The following is a 6,408-nucleotide window of genomic DNA, read 5'->3' as shown; positions in this document are numbered from 1 at the left end:
ACTATCAAAGGAATTTGGTAATCAATCTTCAGTTAAAAGAGAATAAAACACAATATGCACAAAACAACTCCTAGAAAACCCACAATAACATTACTTCATATTACAAGACAATCATATACTCTCACCCAACTACAAATCACAACGAAGTCTACTCAACAAAAGAGTACATTTTCTTCAATATGTAATCTTTACCTACGTATACTAACCTGATTGGGAATGTGATTAATATAATTATGTGTTATATATATATATATATATCATCTTATATAATAATTTTAAATAATTAATTTATCATTTAATCATTATGATCGTACTTGCTACTAGAATAAATAATATTGTAGATACAACTAAATGAGATAAGATATTTTGGTGTTGTATATATTTATAGTTTTGGGAATGTAATTTTCCAATTATTTGTATATTAAGTATAGATATATAGGTATGATTTGTATATTAAGTATAGATATATATGTTGATCAAGAGTGATCAAGTGCTTTGAAGAATCTAAATCAAAGGTGCTTGATGAAAGGTTGGTGTTGTTGTTGTGTTTGGGTGAGATTTGGGGTAGATTTCTATGTAATTCACTCCTTGTTTGAATCCAAATTTGATTGGACTTGAAAAGCTTTTTAAAATGAAATGTTTTTCAACTAAGTGAAAACAACAGATTGTTTTGTTTTTAGAAGGTTTTGAAAAAGGTTTGACTTGGTTGACTTTGTTGTCAACCCAAATCAATCGATTCTTTCGATAAATCAATCGATTGTTTCTTTGAAAATCCTAACAGAATTCAGTTTTGATTGGTGAATTTGTTTTAAATGATTTCTAACTGAATACGCTCCTTCATTAAATGCTTTGACTAATCTTTGGAAAATATGAATGGTTTGTTTATGTTTCAAACAAGTAAGAAAAATAATTTTGAGAAATTCAGTTGAACAGTTTTTGATTCTAAGATTTCAAGATTCACATTAAGCTTTGGATTTTTCAAGTGTGTGGAATAGGACTGGGGTGTTCTGATCTTTAAGCTTTGTAATTCCCAGGAGTATTCAAATTTCTTCTCCCTTAATCACTGTATTTCTGGAATCTGGTTGTAAGTGCAGAATCAGAGGGCTCTGATTTCTATGGTTTGATTTGCCAAAAGGAGTGTGTTTCTTGAAGGGTTCAAGGTCACTCTTTGGTGGTTTGTGTGTAATCTGGTTTTGATTGCATAGTGGTATACCCAGTGGTTTTTGGGGACTGGATGTAGCTCTTGGTTTAAGAGTGAACCAGTATAAAACAGTTTGTGTGATTCTCTCTTTCCTTATCTCTTTTAAATTCTGGTTTTTGTTTAATTGATATAAACAACCGATTGTTTCGAGGAAACACCCGATTGTTTTTTTGTTGCTTTACTCATTAATTGCTTGAGTTCTTGGCTAACTTGATTCCTTTTCTGAATTTATACAAAGAGTTTCATTGAACCTAAAAATGTTTTCAAAAATCCCCTTTAAACAATTCACCCTCCCCCCCTCTTGTTAAGGCCATTTATTCTAACAATATAGGCAGCGAATGTATGTTATATAATTGTATTTCTACATATAAATATTAACATAATTGTATTTATATTTAATAACTTTAATCATAAATTATTGAAATATAATAATAAATAAATCTATTGTTTTAATTAAAATTCATATAATTTGATTTATTTGGGTTTTAATTATTATTTTTGTTAATTTTGTGTTTTTAGAGTTAATTAAGGAAGTAATGGGTTAAATATGTAAAAGTCCAAATTACTTCTTTAAATCAAAACAAAAGCAAATATTTGAGAATATTTTATGCAAAGTAGTAAAGATTTTCTCCACCTAAGTATGGAATGTTTTCTCCACCTAAGTAGGAGTTGGATAGTGTTTTGGATTTTTTTTTATCAGCAAGAATAATAAATAAATATGAATCACTTAAGGGGTGATCCAACCCTTATACAAAAAATAAAATATAGGACCTCACTCCTCATTCTATCCCAAACTCCCAACAGAAACTACCACTACAAGAAAATCATGAAATAGAAACCAATTTTTAGAGACCAAAATAATTAGTTGCAATAGTAACTAAATTATAGACCATTTTAGAAACTAAAAAAAAATTGGTTTCTAAATTAGTTTCTATTATTGTTAAATAGTTTCTAAATTGGTATCTAATTAGCTACCAAGGTTTTAACTACCAATTGTTTAGTTTCTAAATTTGGTGTCAAATTTTTTATGTAGCACTACTTGGACTGTTGGACTTAAGCAAATGATTGATCCCATTCCAAATTCATACCACCTCTAGCATATACATATTACTAGTAACATAAGAGGTACCAGAGATGCGTAAAGTATCTTCGTAAAAAATATTCAAAAAAGGCAGAATAGACTCAACATACTCCCAATCTTCGAAGAAGGCAAACCAATCCCCTTTCCTAACTCATTAGCATATTTTGTATCGTGAAAATCAAGCTCATCAAATGCCTTTTTATGTTTCAAAGCAGCATCTAACATCAAATAATTTTAATTCCATTTAGTTTCAACATCCAAACAGATGTGACCCTTATATTCAATGTTTTGTTTCTCAACACATTCTTTGAATTTCATAAATCTAGAAGGAGATGATTTAATATATTTCATTACAGCACGAATTTTTAAAACAGAGTTATCAATCTCTTTTAGCCCACTACCCATAATTAAGTTCAAAATATGTGCACAATAACACATATGGATATAGTCACCTTTCAAAACCAAGTTATTCCAAAATAGTAGTCTTTTCTTCAAGTGTTGAACTCCTATGTCATTTGATGTAGCATTACCTACTATCAAGGTCAAAACATGATTCAAACTCCATTTGTGCAAGCATGACTCAACAAATTTAGCCATGGTCTCTCTTGTATGACTTATTACTTGACGAAAATTCAAAATCTTTTTATGCAAGATCTAATCATTGTCAATGAAGTGAGTTGTCAAACACATAACTTTTATTTTGAGGTGAAGTTCATGTATCAGTAGTTAGACAAACTCTCTAAAAATGTTGAGAAATAAACTTATTCAAATATACCTTTTTGCATTCCATAATGATACAATATTCCATGATAAGGTATAGTGTGATGAGATCATAAATCATGGTTGCAACGCATTTGAATACTTCCTAAAAGCAACATGCTCAACAAATTGAAAGGGAAGTTCAGCTTCCACAAACAGTTTTACCAGTTCTTCTTGACAAAATTCTTGGTCAAATCTACCATAAGAAGGAGAGTTCATATTTTCATCAATTGTTAAAGATACACTCACTTTTTGCCTCTTGTTTTCTTGTTTATCAGGGTTATTTGGACATCTCAACACATGATTTCGCATTGCACTTGTTCCTTTATCACATCGAATAAGAATATCACAATACTTGCACTGAGCTTTATTATCCAACTTAGGTTCTAGTTGAATGAAATGATTCCAAGCTTCTGAACATTTTTTTCTTCCCTCATGGCAAGGGGGTCTCACATTTGTAGAGCTAAAGATCGTTGGTGGAATAGAAACCACATGCTTAATTGATTTTGAGATTGAATAATCACCTTTTTCGTGCATTGAAGACATTGAATAAAAGTAAAAGATACAACCTATTAATTGCTATACCCAAAAAAATTATTATGTTAGACTATCTCTATTGTAAAAAGTTCAATTAGATGATACAACATCTAAGATAAGTTGGTAGTGTTGAATCAAGTGTGTTCAAAGCTTTGAAGAATCCAAATCCTTTGAGTTTGATGGAAGGCTGGATGTGCTTGATGTTGCTGAGGTGTATTAGAATAGGATCTGGGGTAGATTATCTGTGTAAATCTACTCTTGATTGAATCCAAAGCTTAAGTATTCTCAAACCTTTTGAAATGAAAGTGTTTTTCAAACTAAGTGAAAAACAACCTATTGTTTTGTCGAAACAACAGATTCTTTTATACTTAGGTGTTTTGACAAAGGTTGAAAACTGTTTTTAATGGTTGACTTGTAGTCAAACCAAAACAACCGATTGATTCGAGCATTCAACCAATTGTTTGTTTTCAAACCATAACAAAAAACTGTTTTGTGCTTTGACTGAGCTTTAAATGTTTTTATGTGCTCCTGTTTTAAATTCTTTGACCAGTCTTTGAAAGCAATAAATAGTTTGTTAAGTTTTTGCAACAAACAACAACTGAGATTTAATCATAGAAAAACAGATTTGAGTTTTTCATTGATTTGGTTTTTCAAGAGTTGAAAGATTACTTTGAGATTGCTTTGATCAAGAGAGAATGGAATAGGATTTTCATCTTGTATTGATTTCAGATCATTCTGTAACAAGTGTAATCCTTCTGTATTTTGTGTAAACTCTGGTGTGATAAGCCAAGAAGTGTTGTGTGCTCTTGAGGTTGTCAAGATCGGCATTCTTGGTGGTGTATGTGCTGAGCCAAAGGAAGTGTGTGTCTTGAGGGGATCAAGGTCACTTCTTTGATGGTGTTTGTAAGTAATCTAGGTTTGATTGCTTAGTGGATTCCCCCAGTGGTTTCTGGGAAGACTGGATGTAGCTCTTGGTTTAAGAGTGAATCAATATAAACTGTGTGTGCAATTTCTCTATCCTTAAACTTTTTAATTTCAGTTTGTTTATTTTAACTGGTATAAACAACTGATTGTTTCTGTGAAACAACCGATTGTTTTTCTGGTGCTATGCTAAATTGCTTTTTGTTTTTGACAAACTGAGTTCTGAATCAAGTTTTCTCACATCAATTGAATGCAGTTTGGTTCTGTTTCTCTTTAAATTATGGTGCAGTTGTTCTCTCTCACAAGAACAATCAATTGAGCCATCTCTTACAACATCTCTTGCTCTCTTTGTGTGAGTCTTCTTTGCCTCTTTTTCTGCTATCATGGAATCCACTCCTCCTACATCAAAGAGGATCAAAACCAGAGTTGTGAGGTCTGGAGGGAGACTAGAGGGCTGGTTTTCTGGTGACAATGAACTCATTGAAAAGTATCATTTTGAAACTAGCACAAAGGTGATCAACAACCCCAAAGTTGTTTCCTTTGATTGGCTGAAAAGCCAAAAGCTAGACAATGTGAGGAAGCTTCTCAAAGACCAGCAGCTAAGAAGGTTCTCGGAGATGAAGGGAAACATATACCCTGATTTGATTCGGGTATTCTACACCAATCTCAAGTTTGAGGGAAACAATCTTGTTTCTCATGTGAAGGGTGTTGACATAGAGATCACTCTTGATGTGTGGACTGTTGTAGCTGGCCTGAAATATGCTGGTCTAAGGATCAACAAGGGAAATCTTGGTGTAGTGGAGGATTTTAACAAAGTCCAATACTACAAGAGTTGCTTGAAGAATCAAAATGCCCAAGTGAGAACTTGTTCGGTTGGAGGCTTAAAGCTAGATGAAAGGGTGTTTGCTCTTATTGTAACTTGGATTTTTACTCCAAAGGGGAGCAACCATTCTGTCTTAACAGAAGAAGACCTTGTATACATCTTCTGCATCATGAAGAAGATCAAGATCAACTGGATCCACATCATTAAAGAACACATGCAAAAAGCCATGAGGTTAAGTGATTATCACTATCCCTATGCTGTTTTAATCTCTAAATTCTTGTTCTATTTTGAAGTGAATCTTGAAGATGAGTCATCTGAGTTGGTTAAGTCAACACAAGAGATGAACAATGGCTCTCTAAGCAAGATGGGATTCACCAAAATAAATGGGAAATGGGTGAGCAAAGATGGTGATCACGGTGCTTCATCAAGTACTGCAGCTGCTGATTTTGATGAAGAAAATCAAGCTGCTGACATGGATTTTCACCATGAAGAACAACCTGAAACCAATTTTGGTGTTGGAACCAGTGCAGGAAATCAAGGAGATGAAATGTCATCCATGTCTTCTTTTGAAAGATACATGGTGAATAGGCTTGATGGCTTTGCCGAGAATCAAAGGAATCTTCATTATTTGTGTGTGAGCAACTTCTAGAGTATAGACAAGTGTGAGCAACTTCCAGAGCAACTTAAAGTCATACATTCTAACAGGTAGCTGTGGATTTCAAGGTTGTGTTACACAAGTGTACTTGTGTACTATCTTGTATATCTTTGTATGAGGGGCCATCATATTGGATCTATAAAGCCTATAGAAAGTCTATTGCAACCGTGGATGGTCATAGAGCTAGCTAAGCTTTATATATTTTTGTATGAAGGAGATATTGTTCGATGATTTTTACTAAATAGTCAAGTCTAATTAAATGTTCAAACTTTAAATATATCCTTTTAAAGACTATTTGTGTATTTGGTTTAATTACTAGAGTTTCAAATTCATCTTCAAGATGTAATAAGTAAAAATTATTATTTATGCAAGAAACTACATTGTTCTTATCCTATTACCTCATTCTGAGATTTCCATCCCACACAAATAAT

At 32.5% G+C, this 6,408-nt stretch overlaps 1 pseudogene; it reads right to left on the bottom strand.

Annotated features, from left to right (window-relative positions):
• Window positions 1-2,283: 2,283 nt before the first annotated feature.
• LOC150024199 (zinc finger BED domain-containing protein RICESLEEPER 2-like) lies at window positions 2,284-3,587 on the bottom strand (annotated as a pseudogene).
• Window positions 3,588-6,408: the final 2,821 nt, after the last annotated feature.

Source organism: Phaseolus vulgaris, chromosome 10 (genome assembly GCF_051622355.1).
Source record: "Phaseolus vulgaris cultivar YP4 chromosome 10, ASM5162235v1, whole genome shotgun sequence".
In the NCBI taxonomy this organism is placed as follows: domain Eukaryota; kingdom Viridiplantae; phylum Streptophyta; class Magnoliopsida; order Fabales; family Fabaceae; genus Phaseolus; species Phaseolus vulgaris.
The sequence above is the reverse complement of the archived record's forward strand: the minus strand, read 5'-3'. Positions and strand labels throughout refer to the sequence as shown.